Consider the following 25,263-nt stretch of genomic DNA (forward strand, 5'->3'; position numbering starts at 1 on the left):
ATATCATTATATTGAAAGCTTCCCCCTTCTTTGTCATAGCTGCGATAACAGCCCAATGTCGAGATAAACTGTTTGGTTTCACCAGTCTCCCGTGGAAGGATCCTGGCTGACTCCTGTCTTTTGTTACTACAAACCTTGCTGAATGACCTCACAATAAAAACTCATTTCAGACAAATGCAGGAAGAGCTGTAGGACAGTTTCCCAGGAGGGGAATTGCTGGCAAAGGGTAAATCCCTTTATAACTTTGGCAGACGTTGCCAAATTGCTTTCCATGGGGTTCTGTCAACTGCTGGGAGCTCCCATCAGAACTGAGTGAGGGTGACTGCTTCCCCCAGGCTTTCCAACAGAGCACCTTACCAGCATTTGGGATTTCTGCAGTGGTGTGTTGGTAAATGCTTAATAACCACCTCTCAACACCCACCCCCCAACTCCCTGCCCCCAAAGCCCTAATTGTAGTGTCTGCTGATTTCCATGGTGTGAATACTTCCAGCCAGGCCAGCTGCAAGCTACCAACATCATGTCTCTGAACACAGAGCTGGGAGGAGCAGAGCTGTAGCATCTCTTGTGCAAGGATACCTTGAAAAGTTCATGGAAAGATTTATATTATCTTTTACTTCTGCTTTTCTATGAACTTTTTGAAGTACCCTCCTATAGTATTTCCATCACACAGATATACGAGCTGTAAGCAACATCGACAATAGTGAAATGCAGTAAAATAACAAGGAAGTTGAGTTTTATCACCTTTGTTTTAAATATAATTTATTTAGTTATAAGTTTATATAATTAACATTTTTAGTAATGGCTGCATTTAACAACCAACTCACAATACCAGCTCCTGAAAATTTAATAATTATTCATTGTGAACTGTCGGGATCCAGCACCGGTACACCAGTTTTGTCAATCCAAAAAGTAGTGAAGCCTATAGTTTTAAGTTTTATTGTGGTTGTTTTATCTACATTTAAGGACCATTTGTATTTCCTTTTCTGTGAAATGTCTGTTAATGTCCTTTGCACGTTTATCTATTAGGTTCTGTTCTCATTGATTTCTAGGATCTCTTTATACATTAACTCCTTATCCATATCTTTTGTTTGTGTTATAAATTGCAATGTTTTATCTTAGTTTGCTATTTATCTTTTCTGTTTGCTCATGGTTTTTTTTGGCCATGAAATTGTTGTTATTATTGTTTTTTTTTTTTTTTTTTTTTGTCTTTTTCGTGACCGGCACTCAGCCAGTGAGTGCACCGGCCAGTCCTATATAGGATCCGAACCCGCGGCGGGAGCATCGCCGCGCTCCCAGTGCTGCACTCTCCCGAGTGCGCCACGGGCTCGGCCCGTTATTATTGTTTTTAAATGTAGCTGAATCTTTTCATTTTTTTTTTTTACAGCTTCTAAATGTTGAAAAATAACTCAAAACAACTGGATTACATATAATTAAATTTTTTTCTAATTCTAATCAAGTCCCACACGTTTAAACAAGTTTTCTCTACTCAAAGCAATCTGTACAATTCCTGTATCCCCTGGGTGTTCACTGTATTGGATTTTGCTTTTTTTCTTCTGAGTCAGGTCATTATAGTCATGCATCGATTAACGACAAGGATACATTCTGAGAAATGCGTCACCAGGCAATTTCGTCATTGTGTGAACATCACAGAGTGTGCCTACGCAAACCTAGATGGTATTTCCTACTACACAGCCTAGGCTATATGGTACAGCCTGTGGATCCCAGGCTATAAACCTGTATAGCATTTACGGTACCAGATACTGTAGGCATTTGTAACACAGTGGTATTTGTGTATCTAAACATATCTAAACATAGAAAACATACAGTAAAAATACGGTATTATAATCTTATGGGTCTGTCGTTGACCTAAATGTCATTATGAGGTACATGACTGTATTTAAAAACCCTTTGCACTTAGTGACATCACAAAGATGCATGAAGTGCTAAGGGTGGGCCTGGCATGCTTCAGCTAAAAGGAAGTGCACACAGAGGTCATCAAATATTTATCAAGCTTTACATCACTAGTTCGGTGGCGGTTAGCCCACCACTTTTCTCTGACTAGTATTATTTCCTTCATTTACACTTGACTTTCCATGTGGGTGTGTACTGGCTTAATCCTGTGTTGCTCTCTCTAGAAGACCCCATGGGCTCATAGCTCCAAGTATGACACTGGAGTGTGGTTTGTGTTTAAGAAATATTAGCTGAGTCACCAATTTCAAAGGTGTGGTCCCCTCAGGTAGATTTTCATCTACATCTTCCCCATCCCTGACAATGTCCTTTAACATTGAGTCACCAGCCACACATTTCCATGGTCACTTGGGAAGCTGTGTGTGTGGTCTACATGGTGTAGTCTCAGAATACAGTTGTTTGGAAAGTTCTAGCACAGTCTTTCTGAAAGCCTCTTGACCATTTACAATGAACTTTTATCTTTAGCATCTCTTTTTTGATCCTGACTTCAGAAGTGAGGAACCTCAGATATAAGTGGTTTTCCCAAAGTTACCACATCGCTACTCTGACTTCTAGTAGTGCCTCTGGCACATAGTAAGTCCTCAATAAAATGAAGAGCATTTGAGATGACATGATTTTCCCAACTCCCAGTTCAGGGCTCGTGCCACTGTACTATGACAGGCATAGTCTGAGATGGTGGTCGTTGGCTGGTTTCCTCCTGAGACACTCTTTATGGGATAGTTAGCAATCATTCATGCCAACACCTTGCACATATATCCTGGTCTCCCCCTGGCTGGTGAGCCTCATTCTCTCAATATTTACCATTAGAAAAGCGTATGACAGGTATAACAACTACCCAATGTTGAGAGTGTACTCTGTACCAGTTAATGCGCTGTGCATTCAATCCTTACCCAGCCCTGTTTGATGTTGGTATTATTACCATCACTTTATAGAGATGGAAATTGAGGTGCAGAGAGATTGCAGGATGAGTTCAAGGCCAGACAAAGGCAATGGACAAGCCAGGTGGAAATGTAGGATGGTAGAGTCCAGGCATGCAGTTTCCCACCACACGATCATTGTATAGTCTTCAGACACGAGTCCTCACACGATGAGTCCTCATGTTCCTTTATGCAGTAGGAAGTGCTCTGAGCATGAATGACTCTGGGGGAGAGCTCTCCTTCCCCTTTCCGGGTCATCTCTGATCGAGACAGCCTTGAAGTTCTCTGTGTCTGCAGGAGGGAAGGAGGGGGAGTTTTTCACTTTTGCTGCCATAATTAATTTATTTAGGAAAGCATTGTGCCTTTTGAGGGAGAATTGTAAATGCTGGGAGAATAAATGGACCTCAGAGTGAGCTGTGTGGGCTCCAGACTTCCCCAGCATGACTGACAGCTTCCTGACCAGCGGGGCTGGCGCTCCCTGGGCTCCTGGGACAGACGCTGGCTGGGGGCCAATGTCTGAGCTGAATGGCGTGGGCTGGACAGTGCTTCTTCCCAGCCAGTGTGGCAATGAGCCCACTGCTGAGAAGGCGCCTGGGCTTGGAAAAACACACTGCGCATGAGACGTTGGCACCGCAGCAGGGATCCGAGGCCAGACACATCGCCAGGCACCTCTGGGAGGCCCAGCTTTGCAGCTGGCGCAACTACTGTTCTCGGGAGAACTGGGCCCAGCTTCGGAAATGTCCTATTGCCCAGAAGGAAACCCGATGTCTAAGAACTGATATAATTAGGAGACTGCTAAAATCTAGCACGAGAACTGGAGGGCCTAGATGAGGAGCCATGATGTTTACTTTTCTTTTAAAATAGCTTCTTGCTGCCCTTCTCTAATGATGAATATGCTTCATGCTCATCTATGAACACTTTTACAAGTAAATGAAAATCTCTCACAATTATTCCACGGAGAGATTTCACTTGTACTATTTGTTTTTTAAAGATATATCCTGCCAATCAAGTTATTTTGTAAATCAGACCTCAGGTGCATGAAACTGGCTTAATTGTGACTCCTGATTTATGGTACATGCTCATCACTGGACCACATGATGCTTTCTCTTATTTGTTTGTATGTTGTTTCTAATAATGAGCATTTCTACCCAGTATGAAAAGTAGGCCCTTGATGATGATGTATGAAACCTCTTGGCTCAATGCTTTTCCTACAAATACACATCACTTTGTCTATCCGTATGTGTGTGTGTATATATGTACATATGTATATTTGCTTACTTGAGCACACGCTGTAGATGCACATTCGTCTGCCTCTCAGGGGGTTTCAGTGGTGAAATGTCCTCACTCAGATGGATTTCCACTGCACTGCCCTTTGGATCTCAAAATGGACTGTCCACTTATCTCTTTCTGTGTAAGGACAGTAAGGGTCTGGAGAATCACCTGGATACAACCCTTCATTTATCTCTGGGGCTTTAGCAAAACCACCCCCAAGCCCAGATGTAAGGTCAGCTCGTCCTTGAGGGTCTCTGGTAAAAGAGAGGACTCAGTGTCCAAAATGGCCTTCATGAATCGCTGTGGTCAAGAGTGCATCCTGGCACACTGAACAGCAGACGCCGTGCAGTCGGATGATGTCATCTGGAATACACTAGGAAACAAGCAGTTTTGTTCCTTCAAAATAAGAACCAAGACTCAGAGCTTTTGCAGAAATGAATTCGCCCTGACTGGACTATGTAATTGGTCATCCTGTCCCCTGGCACATAGTCAGTATGCCACTATCAAAGAAGAGAAAGGACAGTGTTTGTATATGAAGGTTATAGAACGGACAGCTTTTCCTAGGTGTCTCTGGGAACGGGTCCTGCTTAATAAAAACCGTGAGAAAGCCCTAGCACAAATAGATGAAAATCTAATTTACTGGCTCCATTACATTTGACATAAATGCGGAGATTCACCAAGATCGCCCAGTACCTAATTCGAATTAGAAAACTTACTCTAAAGCGACAGAAGAAACTTGTTCCTTTGAGTAAGAAGGTGGAACACTGGGAGTAAAGGAAAAGGCAGTCATAGTTGCTCAGCTGGACAACGCCATTGAGGAGGAATTACTGCAGAGACTGAAACAAGACGCATATGGTGACACCTACAACTTCCCCATTCATGCCTCCGGCAAGGCCTTGGAACAACAGGAGGCAGAGAGTGACGCTCCAGATGCTGAGGAACAAGATGATGAGGAAGATGATGAAGACGACATGGGAAATAGAGAATTTGTGGAAGGTGACGAGGTGGATGAGAGCAACGTAGGTGATTCTGAGGATATGGATAAACAGGATGTCAGCAGGGAAGATCAGCATGATAAATCTTCCAATGAGGAGGAAGAAGAACAGGCCCTTAGTGCAAAACACAGAGGCAAGACACCCTGGAAAGGACCTTTGCAGAGGAAATGAGCCTAGGTAGAGGTAGAGAGGAGCCGGAGACAGAGCCCAGGGCCAAGGCCTAAACGGCGTGATTTCCCTTCAAACGTAAAAGAGGACTGAACATTTGGAACTTCTTTTTTTTTTTTTTTAATCTTAAACATATACACACCTCCAGTTTTTGCTCTTTCGTTTTGTATGTTAACACAATATTTTTGTTTTTAATATTTCTGCCACTTCAGTGGGACAAGAAATCTGGAGTGGAAGAAAGCCTTAAGTTGTGAGCAGAATATTTTTCTAGCATATGTGTTGAAGTAACAGCTCGCGCCCAAGCTTAACAGATGAGTTCTTGAAGCTGGGATGAGATTGTGGGTGTAAATATTTCTAAATTAAAAAAAAAAAAAAAAAGTGCATCTTGCCCTCTGAGCAACCACCACCTGATTTAAGAAATTCATATTTGTTAAATATTTGGAAGAAATTTTAAAAGCTGTTATTCACCAGGAGGTAGTTGAAAACCATCTCAGCCTTCTCCAGAATTCACTTCTCTTTCTATCTTGTCTCTCATCATTGCGTTCACCCTTTGAATGCTCTTTTTGTAGCCTTCTACTTTCTTGAAGGTCTCTAAAGTTTCAGGCCTGGATTTTGGATGTGTTCATGCTCCCACCTTCACAGGGCGATGACTCGGGGTCTCTCAAGAGCCAGCAGAACTGTTCACAGTTGCAGGAGGACGTCCCCTCCTCCCCTGCCCCCGCCGCCTTGTTTCTTCTCTTACAGATTTTCCCAGCCCTTCTCGGCCCCACGTCCCTTATGCCTGTCCTTCCATCCTGGGTTTGCGGTAGAGGACCCAGTCTCAGATGGGTCATAAGCCTTATCTAGTGAAAATCTTGTCTCACGGATGCCGAGAGCTACTCATGCGTGCATGAACTATTTTTGATGCTCATTTGAGATTGACAGATATCAGGCAAAATAGTAGAAGTTTCACAGGATTGGTACAAATAAATGTGACTTAAAAATTTGATTAAAAAAACAAAATAAAACCAACCAAAGCACAAACAAACAATCTTTCCTATTGAGATTAGCATTTTAACTACACTCAACATGAGCTTTTGACTTTCCAGACACTATGATCACAGGCGCATGGGGCTCAGTTTTGTTCCTCCTTGATTATGTGCTCTCCTTGTTCCCATCTTTGGTACCTGTGCTATCCTCATCTGAAATCAGCCCAGACCTCCCCACGGTATGTCACGGTCAGGCCAGGTCAAGGCTGGGTACAACAAAAGGAGCTGATGTGGGAGGCCCTGTGGGGAATTTTGTTGGATCTGTGAGCTTAACACATGGCCCAGCCCCTCTGACTTTTCCAGAAGAGACAGACCTGAGTTCTGGCCCAAACCTGCCACTTATTAGCTGTGTGATCTTGGAAAAGTCTACTAACCGGTCAAAGGCTGCATTTCGCATCAGTCTGGTGGGTGAGCAGTGGTCTCCGTGTCATCACATTGTTGTGATGGATTAAATGAGATCAGGTGTGCAATATGTCACCACGGTAACTGGTAAAAATAAGTGTCCAGTGAATGCTGACCATTTTTATTATTAACACTACCACCACCACTACAGGTAAGGAACAGCCCCAGCCAGGGGTCAACAGGCACCGTGTAGGTTGCACGGGCCACTCACCCTGTCTGGATGGTGGTTTCCCGCTTTCCTGCTCCTCTCTTTGTTCCTAGACTGTTTTCTCCAGGACTCTGCACTGAGCTCTGCTGCTGTTTGGGCCTTCCACTCAAGGTTGGCCCCTGCATGCTGACCCATCCCTGGTACCTTGCAGCCACGCCCCCCAACACCCTGTACAGCCTGTTCTCTGGCGACCTGCTCTGCTCTGTGCTCCCAGGGAGCCCAGGTGCATGCTCCTGTCTTTAGGCTCACCATGTGTTCAGACAGCCAGTGCCTTGAAGGCAGGAATAGTGTTCCTAACCCACTCCCCCACCCCTGGCAGACAGCTGGCGCAGGATATCATCCTCCAGTGCTCGTTAGCCAAATGCACGAAACACTGAATGAAGGCAAGGAGAAGAGGTAGACAGGAAACTACTCTTCCTTTGTTGAATCCAGCTTTAGTGGGATGTTCCTTTCTGTTGCAAGTCCAGAGCAATTTATGTCAAACACTTCATTTTAACATATTTGTTTTTCTTGAATGACCCCACAAGCTAAAAATATATCCACCTTTGAATAGTTTCATTAATTCCCTTTGAAATTACTTCAGTTGATTTCAACACAATTCAATTGAGCAAATACTTGCATGATGCTCATTATGTGTTGGGAATTGTTATGGACTCATGGCTGAGAAGGGATGTCAACTGTACGGAACTAAAATTCTACCATGGAGAGAGTCGCTGATCACCTAGCCAATAAATACACAGGGTAATTTTATTTTGATAAAAGCTTCCAAGACCAATACCATCACCACAAAAAAGAATCAGGTTAGAGTAATGGGCCTCAGTTGGTGGTATGTGTGGGGAGGAGATGGGGTCTGAATGGTGAGGGATAGCTGGCCTGTAGAGATCCAGAGAAAGGCATTCTAGTAGAGAAATGGCAAGTGAAAAGGCCCTGGGGTAGTAGCAGATTCACTGTGTTTCAGTGCAGACAGGAAGCCATTGTGCAAGAGCACCATGGCAAAGAGAAAAGGATGAAGAGGTAGGCGGCATCTCAAGTGCAAGGAGCACCGCGTCTTCTCTGATGCCCGGTCCAGGGCATCCTCTTGGACACAGTGTATAGTGCTGACAACTGCCATGAACCTTGCAGCCGTTAGCCTTCACAGCAGAGGACATTTCCAGAGTGGAATCTAAGTAAACACCCCCCAAATAAAGAAGACACCCTCTTCAAAGTATGTGAAAATGGATAACAAATCAGAAAATCTAAATATAAGCACTTTGTGGAAAAGCATGTTTCCTTCACTTGCCTTCTGTCATGATGTCTAAAAAACCACAACAGGACATTAAAGATCTGGGAGGGATAATCGAAACACTTCTAGATAAGATATAGTTACCTTCTTTCAAATAAACAGGAAGCAAAATTGGCAAAAACCTTGGGCCGAATTTCTCCTGTATGATGCCCAGAATCAGCAAGTACTGCTGAAACCACTGCAGCTCCTCCCAGGCACAGCAGGCGATGATTTACAGCTCCAGGCTCAGTCTGTGCAAACAGGGAGAAATTATACTCGCAAGAGTCATCAAGGACCGTGGATTAGATACTGTCTTCAGCATCAACAGCCACAGCCACAAAGAGTTGCTTTTACTCAAGAAGTCAGACACTTCTGGAAGAGCTGCAGGGAAGACAGCTGATACATGGAAAACAAGTTGTAAACTCAAAAAGCCTTTTGGGAAGGGGAGGGCACGGTTGACAGTCGATGGCAGAGACACTGCTGCATCAGTCGAGCAAGCGCCTTTGATGGATTATTCTCTCCTGGAGCACCAGGCTTTTTCTAAGGTGGATAAGCTGTCTAGCACCCCAAGCAAAGCCAGCTTAAACCAAGAATTCAAACAAATGGTAATAAAGATGGTAGACTTGCAGTGCCTCTCCATGTGAAAGAATAGAAAGAAAGATAATGGTGGGTGTGGCCTGCAGGAACATGACGATTTTAAGCTGCTCTTCTAAATTGGCAACGTTCTGAGTAGACTGTCACAGTCAAGGTATTCCACTTTGTGGAATAAGAAAGGATCACACCTAAAAGAAAGGAAGAAACTCCGGCACTGGATCTGTTCTGCCCGTTATTGGAAACCTTTTTAAAAGTGATGCATGCTGCTCGGGAGGAGCTCTGGGAAAATAACGTGGAGCAGGATTTTCAGTGTGAAGAGGCCCCGGAACAGAGCAACAGCATGTGTTTGTGTCCGAATCACCCCACCACCCCTCCAGCAGTAAGTGTCGCATGTCGAAGCTAGCTGCAAAATGGCATAAAACAGAATATGACACAGCTATGTTCACATACTGATAAACAGGGTACGTTATTGACGTTTCTGAATATGATGTAATTATAAATGAAAGTGACTTGGAAGAACTACAGACTTCGATGTGAGTTTTTACTTTTAATTAGGATAATAGTGCGTCTTTCCTCAAAAAAAAAGGCAGATACTGTGCTTTCTCCAGAAAAGGAACTGAAGAAAAATGGCCTTTATTCGACACTTGCTTGTGGCTCTGGCCTAATAACAAAAACAGGTCACAGAAGACCACCTACAAATTCAAGCAAAGACCCTGTACTACATTCTTTTTGAGGAGACCGGGGGATGTGGCACCAAGAATGTGGATGGTTTACCTTCCAGGAGATTGCATTGAGAGGGGAAAATTGTCTTAGGAAAAAATAAAAAAGAAAATCTGAAACCCAAAATGAAATTCCACATAAACAAGAGAACTTCTTATCACAGATGAAGAAAAGGGATAAGTGATTCACCAGTGCATTCCTTACTGGAACTATATCAAACTTGCTATGAGAAAGCAGAGTTTTGAGGGTTTTACATGTTATGCTGAAAATAATTGTACATGTGATGTTTTAGACATAAAAAAATTAAAATAGTATGTTGGCATTGTTTTTTTTTTTTCCTTTTTGACTTTAAGTTTTGCTGATTTTTAGTGTTTAAAAAAGGCATATTTGTACTTCTAGTTCCAGCCAAGATAAAGTAGTTCTATTCTCTGGGTCCTTCCTTTTATGATGAAAAACAACCCTGACATAACACAGCAAACACAGGACAGCTCTGGAAGGGGGACAGAAGAAGGTGGAATGCATGGGGACACTAAGACTAGAGGAAGGGCGGGGCAGCGAATTGCCTGGGTTTTCTTTTTGCCTCCTAAATGGGACAGAGTACTGGAGAAGTCTGTAATGCAGAACTACCAAAGACACAAACAAAAAAGCTTCAAGAAAAAAGCCTGGCCTTCTAGCCGGAGGACTGGGAATGGGGGGGGGGGGTCAGGGGGGGCAGCCGAGCAGAACAGAAACCTTTACGTAGTACCTGCCCTACACCAGTCAAACACCAGTGGAAAAACCCTGCCTGTGGAGTAAGTGATACACTCTGATTCCTCTGCTGGGAGTTGATCTTCCACCCCAAATCCCCACCTGGTAGAAGCAGCCAGCACTCTGATTCCCTCACTGGAATGGTGCTGGGGGGCCAAGTGGGGAGCAGATCTTCTACTCTCCAACTCAGCAGAAGCAAGTGGTGCCCTGATCCTCCCACTAACAAAGTGTCAGTGGAGTCCAGGGGGCACCTGGGTCTCTACCCTCACCTGGTAACAGTGAGACTGAATGAGGCTATGTGAGCAGGGTTAGTTAGGGCTCTGCTCCTCCCTGCCTGGTGTCTATGGGGAGGAGCTGGGCCTCTAACCCCATGCATGTCAACAAGGCAGAACAAGGATGTGCAAAATTGTACAATTTGATCCTTCAATTTTTACTCCACTCCCACCTCACTCTGTCAGTTGAGCCCAGCTGACCTCACAGTCCACTGAGTGTCAGTGCTCTGCTTTTGCCACAGAGGCATTAGCAAGCCCAGGCAAAAAGCTGAGTATCCACTCCTACCCAGACCTGTGTGCTACACTTAAAAAGGATACCTACTTAAAAAAATCAAGCAGTATCCAGAGGCTCAAAACATATTGCCCAAATGTCCAGAATGCCATTGAAAATCACTTTTCTTACCAAGAATGAAGACAATCACAACTTGAATGAGAAAAGATGATTAAATGCCAACACTCAGAAGAGTTACATGTTGGAATTATATGACCAGGATTTTACAGCAGCCATCACAATGTTTCAGTGTACAATGATAAACACTCTTGAAACAAATAAAAACACAGAAAACCTTTGCAAAAAAATAGAAGATGTAAAAGAAACAAAAGTTATAGAATGGAAAATTACAGTAACCCAAAAAGAGGACTTACCGGACAGACTTAACAGTAGATTGAAGAAAACAGAGAAAAAAATCTGTGAACATGAAGACAGATCAATAGAAATTACCCAAAGTGAAAAACAGTAAAAAATATAGACTGAACCCCCACCTCAAAAAAAACAAAAAAAACAAAAAAACGAAAACCAACAACAACAGAGCCAAAGGAACCTGTATGCCACCAACAAAAGACCCAATAATCATATCATCTGAATCTCAGGAGAAAAAAAAAAGTGAGGATAAAAAAAATTCAAAGAAATATGGCTAGAAATTTCCCAAATTTGGTAAAAGCCAGAAATCTACTGTCAAGAAAGTGAGTGAACACCAATTTGGAGAAACCCAAAGAAATCCATGGCATGACACATTATAATCAAACTTCTGAAAACAAAGAAATCCATGGCATTACATATTTTAATCAAACTTCTGAAAACAAAAGACAAATAAACAATCTGAAACAAGGTTAGAGAGAAATGGTACATTACATATATGGAAACAGTGACTTGAATGATACTGATTTTTCATCTGAAGTTATGAATGACAGAAAGTGGCACAATATTATTCAAGTGCTGGGGAAAAGAACCCAAAACTGTCAATGTCATATTCTATATCCAGCAAGAATATTCTTCAGGAATGAATCAAGGCATTCTCAGATGAAAGAAAACTAAGAAATTTGTCACCAGCGGGTTATCTATAAAGGATGACTAAAGGAATTTCTCTAAACAGAAAGTAAATAATAACAAAAGGAGGCTGGGACTTCAGGAAGGAAAAAAAAATGCAATGGGTAAAACTTTTGCTCAGGAATTTAAAAAATTTTGTTGAAGCAAAAAATATAACATCATCTGATGTGACGTTCAGTGTGTTTAGTGAAAATATTTAACACATTTTATTTAAAAACAAGGGAGAGTAAAGGGACCCAGAGGAAAGTAAGGTGTCTATACCTTACTTGAAGAGATAAAATGTTGATATAGTTGACTGTGATATATTATATTATGTTGTGATACATACAGCAACCAATAAAAAAAACCTTACAAAGAGGTATATTAAAAATGTATTATGGATTAGTGTACCTACATATATTTCCTTGCTCTGTCACCTGAGAGGGCCTAGAAACAATGACACCCCTTTAGCAATGAGCACACCTAGCACACAGATCTTGTTTCCTAATACCATTCTCCAATAAAGCAAATTAGGGATCCTTGGAGAAGTGGCTGATTCTAGACTAGGGAAAAAACACGAGATTAGCCTGCAGCATCTATAGTGCCAGAGTGTAAAAAAATGCTGAGTATATGTTAAGGGACACCAGAGCCAACTGAAAGAGCTCTAAATGCCCAAAGCTAGAATAATTTGAGCAAGAAAATAAAGCAGTATTGGATTATAAACCAAAGAATTAAATAAATTTCCATGAGCCTATAACTGATACAGATAAATGATTAAATAAATAAATAAATGGGGGCAAAGAGATAAATCATCCAAATAAAAAATTCTAAATAATTTGTATAGATGCTATAACCTTGAGGAGGGGAAGCATAAATCTCCAATCCTTAAGTATGGACTGTATGTAGTGACTTTCTTCCAAAGAAAGAGGGAAAAAGAGTAACTTTACAGTGGAGAAACTTCACAAACACTTCCTCAGCTGGGTGATCAAGGTCAATATCAACTGCAATAAATCATGTTTATAGTATGTATTCTTGATAGGATATGATGAAAATGACACTTGACCTCTGTGGTCTTCTTTCAAAAACCCATAACCACAGTCTAATCATTAGAAAAGCCTCAGAGAAATGTTAATAATGGGGCATCTTAGAATATAACTGACCAGAAATCTCCAAAACTGTCAAGGTCATAAAAATGAAGAAAAATTTGAAAAACCGTCACAAACAAGAGGAGCCTAAGGAGATATGCTAACTAAATGCAATATGGTATCTTAGATAGGATCCTGGAAGATAAAAAAATTAACATATTAGGGAAAACTAAGGAAATCTGAATAAAATATGGATGTTAGATAATAATAACATATCAATATGGTTCATTTATTGTGCTAATTGTACATATTCATATGTTAATAATAGGGGACACTGAGAGAGGAAGTATATGGGAACTCTCTGTATGATCTCCTCAATTTTTCTGTTAATTTAATTTGTTATAAAAATAAGGTCTATTAAAACATTACAAGTAAATCAAAATAGAAATCTAAAAAATGTTCAAGAATTAAGGAAAAAAATCCCCATAGGAGTGGGAAACAGAATGAATGAAAAGAAAACAAAGAATAAAATGACAGACTTAAGCCCTATCATGTCACTAATTGCTTTAAGTCTTGTGGTATAAGGTTGAAAAACAAGGCCCAATATTACGTGTGTCTTGATATCTAGGACAACTGAGAGGGCCTCAAATGGTCTAATCGCAAGTTCCATCTTGCTAGTGTCCCTGTAGATAAGGTCCCTGAGCTAAACAATGCCCCTGACCTGGGAACCAGGCACTGTGCCTACTTATCCCTGAATAGAAGGCTTCAGATCTTTGCCAGCCTACGGGATTGTTCAAACAGGCCAATCACATCCTTTGGCAGAAACCAGTGGTTACCTCATCCTCTTATTACTACAAAGCCTGCTTCCCACAGCCCTTGCTTGTTTACTCTGTTTGAGTGAAACCTCTATAAGGCCCTGCATGTCATGATGTCCTTCCCTAGACTGTGAATGTATGTGACTAATACACTGCAGTTAATCTCACCTGTCCAGTGTTGGGTGTCATATGCCTGGCCGTCCCCAGGACCCTAGGATAGAAATCTCCTCATCAACTGGGTAAAGATGAGGTGATCAAAACAAATATAAATGGTTTAAATTCAACGATTAAAAGACAGAAATTGGCAAGATAGATAAAAGACAAAAAACATGAAACAACTGCATGCAGTTTATAAGACATTCGTATTAAATTTAACCGTATAGGTAGATTGGAAGTAAAATGACAAAAAGAAAAACAAAAAAACCCCCCAAAAAACAACATGGAAACATTACAAAAAATTGAGAGATTTGTGAATATCAGACAAAGTAGACTTCAGAGCAAAGATTACAAGGGATAAAGAGAGACACTGAATAATGAACATTGAAATTCTAAATGTAAATGCACCAAATGCTAGAGCTTCAACATAAATTAAGCAAAACCAATAAAGCTGAAAGAAAAAATTAACCCACAATTACAGAAGGGGCTTCAACATGCTACTCTCAGCAACTTATAGAACAACCATAGAGACATTCAGCAAGGATACAGAAGAACTGAAAAATATCACCAACCAGCAGAATCTAATTGACATTTATAGAATACTCCATTTAATGACAACAGAATACACATTTTTTTCAAGCACCCATGGAACATTCACCAAGATAGACCACATTTTGGGTCACAAAACAAACATAAACCAATTTAAAACAATTGAAATCATACAGAGTATATTCTCTGACCACAATGAAATGAAATCAGAAATGAATAACAGAAAATTAACGGTAAAGTCTCCAAGCATTTGGAAACTTACTGGTCAAAAAGTAGTCTCAATGTAATTTGAAACAAAAACTTTTGAATGAAGATGAAAACAAAATATCGCAATTTGTGGGATGCAACTAATGCAGTGCTGAGAGGGAAATTCATAGCACAAAATGTTTTTAATAGAAAAGAGGAAATATTTCAAATTAATAATCTAAGTTTCTACCCTCCACAGAAAAAAAGAACAACAAAATAAACCCAAATTAAGCAGAAAGAAGGAAATAATAATGATAAGAGCAGAAATTAGTGAAATTGAAAACAGAAAAATAGAGAAAAATCAATGAGACAAAAGCCATTTCTTTGAAAAGATTAATAAAAGTGTTAAAATTCTAGCAAGACTGACAAAGATAGAAACAAAGAAGACACATATTACCAATATCAGAAGTTAAACAACAGATTTAACTATAGATCTTGCAGTTGTAGGGAAGTTTTAAACTTTCCATCTAAAGGCTCAATCATTGAGTTTGTTGAAATGAATGACAATAGACAGATTAACAAGAGAAAAGGCATACAAATTTGTTCATGTGCACTTGTGCACAGGAGCCACACAAAACGCAAGACTCAAAGAGGGCCAGATGGTTGAAATTTAAATGCCCTCTTCATAGAGGAGATGGAACTGAGAGATGTAGGCAATTTTAGAGGAAGAGTAAATGATTTTTAGGGGAAATAAGTGGACCCAAAGAACAGACAATAGTCTGGGACAAAGTTCCTCCCGGCTCTGCGACAGGTGGCAACAAGTTATGGGAAGGCGAGGAGTAGAACTGTGCTGTGGACAAAGGTTGTCTTATTATGTAGATAACGCCTCTCAGGTAATGAAAGTTGTTTCAGAGCAGCATTCAGAAGAACAGGCAATAGCCTGTCCGGGTGTGATGATGACTCTTAATCTCCTTTTTGTTGACTAATTTTCCCTGGTTGTTTGATGAGTTTTCTGAAGAGGGGCTTTAAAATAATTACATTCCTTCTGGAAAAACTTCCCTTAGTTAGATAAGAGAACTTCAGAGAGACCCCTTCTTGAGCTTTGGGAGGAAAAGCATAGGCAGCAGAAGGTCAGCGAGAGACCTTGGTTCTGAGGCTTATTTCTGATGCTTTTTAATCTCCTTTGTTCAAAACACTCAGCATACTAAAGCATCATATTTTAGAATATTAATTCTCTGAGCCCCAACACAGTCATTAAAGTATAATCAGGGGACACTGAGAATAACTTTACCCAATCAATCCAACAACTTAGATAAAACGGACTGATTCTTTGAAACCCATAAACTACTTCAACTCATCAGTATGAAAAAGATAGCCTGAATATGCCTATAGATATTAAAGAAGTTGAATCTATAGTTAAAACGCTTCCAAAAGGGAAATTTCCTGGATCAGATGGTTTTACTTGAGAATTCTGCCAAACAATTAAACAGCAGATCATGGATTTAAACATAAAAGAAAAAAATATGAAACGTTTAGATGGAAAAAAAGCAGAAAATCTGTGGAACCTAGGGTGAGGCAAAGAATTCTTAGGACACTAAAAGAACTATCCATAAAGAAAAACAAAATGAAACAAAACACCAAAACCAATACCCTGGGGTTTATCATAATGAAAAACTTTGTGTTATAAGGGACTCTGATAACGGATGAAAAGATAAGCTGCAGACCAGGAGAAAATATTTTCAAACCTGTATCTTACAAAGACAGATGTAAAGATATCTCACAAAGAGAGATATAAAAATCTCTCAAACTCAACAGCAAAAATCCCTGAAGAAAACAAAGAATCCAATTAAAAAATGGGGGAAAACATGCATATGCATTTAGCCAAAGATAATATACAGATGGCAAACAAGTACAGGAAAAGATGCTCAATATCATTAGCCTTTAGGGAAATGCACATTAACACCACAATGAGCTATCATTACACACCTATCAGAATTGCTAAAATTAAAAATAGTGACAACAGCAAAAGCTGGCAAGAATGTGGAGAATTTGAATCACTCCTACATTGCCAGTGAGAATCAAAAATGTTATCATCACTATGGAGAACAGTTTGGTAGTTTCTTAATAAACTAAATATGCAACTATCATAGGATCTGGCAATTACACTCCTGGGCATTTATTGCAGAGAAATGAAAATGTATGTTTACACAAAAATCTGCACAAGATTGTCTATAGCAGCTCTATTCACAATAGCCCCAAACCAGAAAGAAGCCAGTGTCCCTCAGTGGGTGAAAGGTTAGAGTAACAGTGGTACAACCATCTCATGGAATACTACTCAGCAATAAAAAGGAATGGACTATTGATATACACAAAGCCTGGGTGAATCTTCAGAGAATTATGCTGAGTGAAAGAAGCCAGTTCCAGAACGTTACATACTGTGTTAATCCATTTATTCAACATTCTTGAAATGACAAAATTATAAAAATGGAGAACAGATTAGTGGTTTCCAGGGGCTGAGGAGTGGGCTGGGGGCTGGGGGCGGGGAGGGATTTGGATGTGTCTAGACAAGGGCAACATGAGGGGTCCTTGTGGTGACAGAGATGTTTTGTAGCTTGACTGTATCAGTCAGTATCCTTGCTGTGATATTGTACAATAGTTTTGCAAGATGTTACCAATGGGAGAAACTTGGTAAAGAGTATATGGGGTCTCTATTATTTCTTACAACTACATGGGAATGTACAATTACCCAAAATTAAAAAGTTTAATTTTAAAAATGCTTAAAAAAACCCTTTTCCTTTTCAATGACCTTACTTACCCCATGCAGATATTTTTACTTATTTTGATTGTATTTCTTTGGTATTGACTTTCATAGTTTTATATCATATGTTTTAATTGCTAATCCTTGATTTATTAATTGAAGATAATATTTGATAGATCTGTATCTATTGATCTATATATCTAGTAAAATTTAGTTATTGAGGCAGAATTTTAATTTTAAATTTAGTTACTGGTGTTTCAAATGTTTCCTTCTGCTTTCTGCATGATGTCTACTTCTTCTGTGTCTCTTTTGTTCTCTTTGTTTTAGATTTTCTCACACTGAGAGATTTTCTCAATGTTGGGTAGCCATGACTCTATCTTTTCATTTAAGAATTAGGAACTATACTTTTGATTGGAAGCCATGTGTATTAGTGTGGGATGGGGAGGGGCCAGGGCTTGTTGGCCGGTAGGTTGCCCTATAAGGTAAGTAGGCAGCAAATTGGTCTTTTATTATGAACCCCCAAGTGTGACAATGTGAGCATTTTTCAGTCAGAGATGGGGTAAACTTATTCTGGCTGCTCTGTACTGGGTCATGGTCAGGAAAAGATTGTACCATCTTTATGCACGTGTCTCACATCACATCTGGTCATATCTGTGCATAGTGGACCACTTTGTATCTTCTGATGGGGGGGCCTGAGGCTTAAGGAGGGGATATGTAGCCCTCTACACAGACTACTGTCAGCCCTGTTTTTATCAGCACCATCCTCTAGGGGACCTGCTGCCCCTGCTGCTGAGCCCCTTGGATGGTCCACAAGGGATTTGCACCCTCCTGCTGGTGCCCCCTTTCTGCAGGCACATAGACATGTAGGAGACCAGAATATGCCACTGCCAAATATGTAGAAGACCAGAATATTCCACCCCATATATGCCCTCTGACATAAGAATGATTTTGAGAAATTACAGACTCAGGAAGAGCTCTGAAAATAGAGTAGAAGTTACCCTTTTGTAAGGAAAATTTACTTCTGTAAGGGAAATATCTATTTGTGAGGGTGTCTCCCTCCCCTAACAAGGAAAAGAAGTATTAAATCAGTAGAGACTCATCCACGGAGAAGGCAGTGTGGAAATCTGCATAACAAACCTCACCCTTGTTTATTGTGCTTTTTCTGGGTGTCTTTCCATAACTGGCCATCCCTCATACCCTGCTTTTTTTGTTTCAGTGCATGATGGTATCTAAACTAAGCCTCAATTCAAAGATGCTTTTTTAGGGTTTATTCATTTCTCTGGGTATCTCACATTTACAAGTGAGGTATACATGTTCTTAAACTGCTGTTTGTTTTTTCTTGTTACAGGGTATCCCATAAGAACTCAGACAGGGTACAGAGAAAATTATTTTTCCCCCCTATTGTTGGCAACTTCCTCACTCTTTTTCTAAAAACTTCCCTCCTGTTCTCTTTGACACTCAATGGGTAACAGCTCTTTTTGTTTGTTTGTATGTTTTTCACTGTTTTCATGGGGTTTGGCGAAGGTGAGGAGGTTAACGTGTGATCCCATGATTTTCACCTGTAGTAAGTCAAACAATGATCACATTTCCTGGATTTTAAGACACGATCGTTCATTTAATAACAACAACATTTTCAGGGCAAAAGGAACCATTACCACATCCAATGTTCACATTATTAAATCAAACTAAATTTGGGCTTTAGAAGCCTCTGTAGAGTCCTTTGTAGTGAACTGCACCCTAACTCAGTACATAAGCAAATTGAAAATCCAGCTTGGGAATATGCCTTTGTAACAAATAGCTGAGTTTCAGCCCATCACAGCAGCTGAGATTCAGTCAATGGCTGGAGACCAACTGTTCGAACCAGGTTCAGTTTAGGCAGAGGCCAGGCTGCAACCGGTCAAGCTGTCTCTGTACCACGCTTCTGCTTTCCGCACGTCCCGTCCTTGTGTCCAGCTGTAAATATCACCTGCACATGTGGTGGGGTGGAGCATTCTGAATTGCCCAATTCTAGAATCGCAAAACCAAGCCAAGTCAGATCTGCAAAACTAGATTTGTTGTAATTTTGTCTCTGGACAACATTAATGATAAGATCATTCTGATTTTGACATGGCCAAACGTTTCTCTTAAACTGGAGGAAACGTGGTAAACCCTAACCTTTCTCTGTCTCTGAACTTCCCATTTCTTTTGTCTTCCTTGGAGACTGGGACGCGGTGCTACTCTGGATGGGAGGGAAAAAGGAGCAGAAGAGAGACCTCAAAGCACTGAGGACCGCGGCAGCGAGCTTCTGCTCACGCCACCGTTCTCCTCCCTTTGACTGTGCTGGAATTTATTCCTCCCTTTCCCCTGAGACAGAAATCAATCAAACTTTTAGAAACCAATTTTAGATACAAATAACTGAGAGTTAGAATTGGCCTAAAGCCAGATGGGCTGAAACCTTCTGGCTATGCAGGGAGAAGTAGCAGAGGATCGCTGTGTGCCTCCAGGGGCCACAATCCCTGCAGACCCGAGCTATGACCCATACACGTGGGCCCTCAGGCAGGATTGTCCTTGGGTGGATCAGCACAATCTCCAGCTGTCACAGGTAGAATGTTTGACATGTAGAGTGAATCTTCACACTGAAGCAGCACAAAGGGGCAGATGTGTGGGGGAGGCTCCACTCAACCAGGGTCCCTCACTGGCTATTACAGCCGGGACAGCGAGGCCGAGGCTGGGGTTTGCACAGAGAAAGGAGATGTGAGTCAACTAGGTGGGATTCACGTTTCAGCTTCTTTGTAGATGAGGTGGAGGCCAGGTTGTGAAACGCTGTCGGCAACTTCTGGACAGGAGAGTGATCTTATAGCCTTTGTGAAGAGGACGTCTTTGTCTGTCTTACGGTGTAGGAGGAAGTATTTCCAAAGAAAGAAACAGCACATCTTCCTTTTCAAAATAGTGATGACTGGGAATACTGATTTCAATGCATTCTTAGCAGTAATTCCTGCAGATGAAGGACTATGAATGCGCTTTTTGGCTTCTTTTTCACTTGCATGTACTTTCCACATTTTCTATTGTTGAGGCTCAGAAAATGATGCCACCAAATATGATGCTTTGACATGCTGAACTAAGAAGCAGTCTCAAAATCTGTTTGACCTTCCCCTGGCCCCTGTCTCTCTGATCCACTTTCTTTCCCAAAGCACCAGGAGGAACTCTCTCTGGAATTTCCTTATCTGTCTAAAAAAGCTTCTTTTCAAAAGGAAGCAATTGTCTTAAGACCCTCTCCCTAGGAATTTCATCAAATAACCAGGAAAGATTAACCACTGGAGAAGAGAAGAAACTGGGAGTCACCACCACCTCCAGACAGACTTTTCACTTAATTTTCTGAGGGCAGCTCCAAGAGATGCCTGGGGGACTGTACCTGCATAACAAGACAACCTTTGTTCACAATGCAGTTCCACCCCTCACCTTTACACACCTTGTGCACATGTCCACAAGCTCTTGTCCACCCCTTAGTTCCATTCAGTGTTCTAAGAGAATCATTTACAAGCCATCCATTTACAGACGCTCCATTCCCCCTCCCCAAAGAAGACGACATTTAAGGGTCAACTATCTGACCCTTTGGATTTTCATATTTTGTATGGCTCCATGCGTGTGTATGCACATAATAAATTTGTTATGCTTTTTCCTTATTAACCTGTCTTTTGTTGTAGGGGTATTGGCCATAACCCTTCATGAGGGGGAGGAAAGAGATCATTCCCTTTCTGCCCCTAAAATATCATGAGCATGAGATTATTTGATTACAAGAGAGTGAAGCAATGCAAAAACAAATTTCAAATCTTGCATGTCTTGCCTTAGTTTGGCCCTTAGCATCCAGTTCTCTTGTCTGTAAATGGGATGATAACAATAATACCAAATTCATAGGCCAAGTGACGGTCCGACATAGGCACCTGGCACCGTGCCTGCTCGGGGCAGAAACTTGTTTTACAACTTCACCTTGATGCCGGTTGCCCTGGTGGCCTGTCCTGAGCCATGAAATGAACTGTGTGCCTAGGAATGTGTGGGGTGGCAGGAAGCCCATGAGGCCAACTGTGTCGTAGGAACTTTGTCTAGCCTTTGAGGTAAGAGTTGTGGCTAAATTTTACAATTTCATGGTAAGGAGATTAAATAGGCCTATTTTGAGGGTTGTCAGATTTTAACAAAAAACCCCCAGGATGTCCAGTTTAATTTGGATTCCAGATAAATAATAATTTTGTAGTATAAATATGTCCTATGCAATATTTGGGACATGCTTACACTAAGCATTCTTTATTGTTTATCTGGAATTCAGTATAACTGGACACCCCGTTTATCTGGCAGTTCTCTCATCTCTCCATGCCATGCATTGGCTTGTCCCAGCCTCTGCTCTGCTGTCAGCTTCTGTGCTGGTTGCTGCTCTGTGAGGGTGTGAGGCTTGAGGATTCTCAGAAGTGATCTGGTCTGGGCCCCTCCTGTATTCATGAGTCTCACAGCAGACTGTGGGCAAGGCCAGGCTAGAGCTGGCCCTACTCTACTCGGACCCTCTTTCCCAGATCCTGACAGTTCCATAAGCCTTGTTGTGAGTCTTCTTTTGATTCTTTTGCCCTAGACCTGGGTACCTTATAAGCTGGGCTGGCCAGAAGGCAAGGGAGAGCAGGTCTGCTAAACAGGGCAGGAGCTTGGGGTCTCCTGGGCTATGTACTCAGTGTTCCTGCTTCATAAATGTTGGGGGTCCTGTTAAGGAAAGTTCAGACCCATGAGAGAGGAGAATGTGGGTCCAATGTTGGCCATCATTCTTCCTCATCTCCCTCTTCCCATGTCCCCTGCCTACAACCCAGCATCGTCAGCCTTTAGAAATTCCCAGTCAGCCCCTTGATCAGGGCTGGGAGTCCAGCTGGTGAGCTCTGAGAGGTGGGGGGGCCAGAGTTACTGCCTCTTCCTGGGCCTTTCCAGTAGGCTTTGCTGCTCCCCCAGCCTCCTTCTCTTGTGCTTCAGTTCTGTCCTTCTAGCACATTCCCACAGTCAGATTCTTTCAAGGCCTGTTGTAGGAACATCCCAGAAATTCCCAGGGGGTCCCCGTCTGGCCAGCATGCTTCCTTTTCTCAAGTGTACGTGGGAACAGGAGCTGTCTGCTGGGATTAACAGCACATGCAATTTCCCAGACTCTTGCAGCGCCTGTTTCCTGTTGGGAGCCCCTGAGCTCTGAGCCATGTGGTTCCCATGTGCCTGCAGTGCTGGGCATGGCAGAGGCCTGGGTGGGTGCGGCAGAGGCCTGGGTGGGTGCGGCAGAGGCCTGGGTGGGCTTTCCTGAGCAGCAGCCACACATCTTCCCTCCTCAGCAGACACTCCAGGTGCTGGGGCTCATCAGAGCTGACTGTAAAATCTTCAGGAACTTTGTGAGCTGGTTGTGAACTACAGCTGTTTGTTACCTCCAGGTAAACAAATTAAATAAAAAAATGAAGGTAATGAATACTCAACACTTACCACTTTCTATTTTAGTACATTTTACTATTACCTGTGCTCTTGAGGTTTTTACGTCTATTGCCTCTGTATGGTGGAAATACTATACTGTACCGCAGTGTGTGGCTGTGCATCTCTTCCCAGTTCTGACTTCAGTGATGTCATCGTGTTGATGGCTTGAAATGGACAGTGTGGGAGTATTTACACCATGGAAATCAGCAAATGTTGTAAATCAATGCTTCATTATTTAGGGAGCTGGTTGTTAAACACTTGCCAGCACACCACTGCTTGGGTGCTATCAGTTTGTTTGTTTATTGAATTAAAAACCAAGTCCTTTAATCACATTGTTCAATCACTGTGCAAAGGGATGCAGGCCAAGCCCACGTCATCGCTGGTTTAAATCAGAGCACTTCCGCCTGCCCCCTGCCTCCTGCCCTGCTCCTGAGCTCAGCTCTCCTTTAGCCCACGCCCCTCGCCCACCTGCCCTCCACTCAACCGCTTTCCAGTCTCCCTACCTGGGCAGGTTTTCGGACCCTCTCCCCATTTCATGTCTCAAGTATTTATTATGTAGCTTCCCCGAGCCTCTCAGCTAAGTGCTTCCTCTCTTCTTGCCACTGCTTGAGTTTCATCTCTCTCTCTGCCCAATCTCCTGATTCTTCCATCACAAAATTCCCTGGGCATGCTTTAAATATGCTCATCTGACCTTCCCATGCTGTGCTAACAGTACCACCACGACTGCCACTGCGGAAACTAGTGATATCTATTTATACCTGTCTGTGTGCTACCTGTGTGTGCCACTCTGGGGTCTCCACAGCCCACCCATGAGCAGGTCTCATTTAATGACATCTCCGGAAGCAATTAATATTCAGGGACATGGTTGAATTTTAGTGCTGGAAGAGAACTTTTCAAACTGCCCTAAGTGAAATGTGAAACCTGAGGCTTCTGTGACTGTGCCTTGGGATTCTGAGTAGGCAGGGGGAAGAGGTGACACGGGAGAAGATGGGACTCCACCCACATCCCTTCCAACTGCACACCAAGCAGAGCATTTCACTGTCCAGAAATGATAGTTGAGACTGGCCGCAGGAGCAGTGTTGTTACCTGGCTTCACTACTCTCACTAGCTGAGGGACCTTGGGCACTCTGTGCCTCAATTTCCTCCTCTGAAAAATGGGGATAATATTAGTTCTTGCTTCATGGCATTTTTGTGAAGTTTAAATGAGTTAACACATAAAGTTCTCAGAACAGTGCCCAACTACTAACTGTTAGCCATTATCATTCATGGGGCTATGTGCAAAATTGTATTTAACAAAATAACTCTGCTAATAAGAGGTTGCAAACCACTTATGTAGCTCTATGGCCTTTATTTACACATAATAAAACTGATGCTCAGAGCTAAGAGCTAGACACAGCTATTTAGCAGCAGAGTCAGGACTAAATCTTTCTCTGCTCTGAATTTTCAACTAATGGCTTTAATCCTCTTCTGTGACCTGGCAGGGCTGCTGAGGCCATGACACCCAGCACATTCAACACTCTTGTGCCTTTATTATGACTCAAATTTTGTCTTTAAAGAGATGAGACTAGTCTCCAAAGAAGCAGGACAGAACCCATCTATTCATTTTCTACTGCAAGAAATGAAGTTCCAAGACCTTGGTGTCTCATTTGAGACCTCACAGCTAGTGATGATCGTGAACCGCATTTTATACTGAGCTGCACGAACCCCTCTTGGCAGTCCTCTTGGCTGTGAAAATTTTGGGTTGAGCCATGGCCATCCCAGGTCCCCAGGAAGCTTTTATCAGACATGGGAGGGCAGCCTCCCCGTCTTCCCTTTCTGTCCTGATCTCTGTGGACAAATGCCACATTGCTCAGGCACAACCAGAATTGTCACGTGAGCTTGCTTTCAGTGTTGGGAATTCCTAAGCACACTCTGCAGGCACAGTATCAGCAAGCAGCTTGGGCCGGGTCTTCTTCATTCTCCCTCATGCTCCTCCCTGACCACTGCCCCACCCTGCCTCCTCCCCCCGGGTGCTATGTACAGTGGAGCTCAGGTGCACACCACACGCTCAACCTCTGGTCTTCCATCTGACCATGCACTCTGCTGCCAAACCTTGTGGCTTGCAAGGTGAGATGAACTGACGCCATGAGTTGATGGTGTCCAAGGCTGCAAGGAAGCTGCCTGTGCCCGTGGGGAGCCTTTGTGGCTTGTCTCTGTGGGTGCTCATTGGCCCAGGAGGAGGCTGGTGATCAACAGTTCCCTAAACTCCAGGGGCTTTTTCATCTTGAGGTGTCCTAAACCAAACCGTCAGCCTTTAAGCCGGGTGCTCCCTTCCCTTGGGCATTTGATTCCTGCTGTTGGGGCCACATCCATCCAGCCTCCAGTGCTGTCTCTGGGCAGCCCTTCACTGCTCCGCA

The 25,263-nt window shown here is 42.3% G+C and overlaps 1 pseudogene; it reads left to right on the forward strand.

Moving 5' to 3' along the window:
- Positions 1 to 3,452: 3,452 nt before the first annotated feature.
- On the forward strand, positions 3,453 to 5,376 carry LOC134362629 (protein MAK16 homolog; annotated as a pseudogene).
- Positions 5,377 to 25,263: the final 19,887 nt, after the last annotated feature.

This window comes from Cynocephalus volans, chromosome 14 (assembly GCF_027409185.1).
Source record: "Cynocephalus volans isolate mCynVol1 chromosome 14, mCynVol1.pri, whole genome shotgun sequence".
NCBI classification, from domain to species: Eukaryota; Metazoa; Chordata; class Mammalia; order Dermoptera; family Cynocephalidae; genus Cynocephalus; species Cynocephalus volans.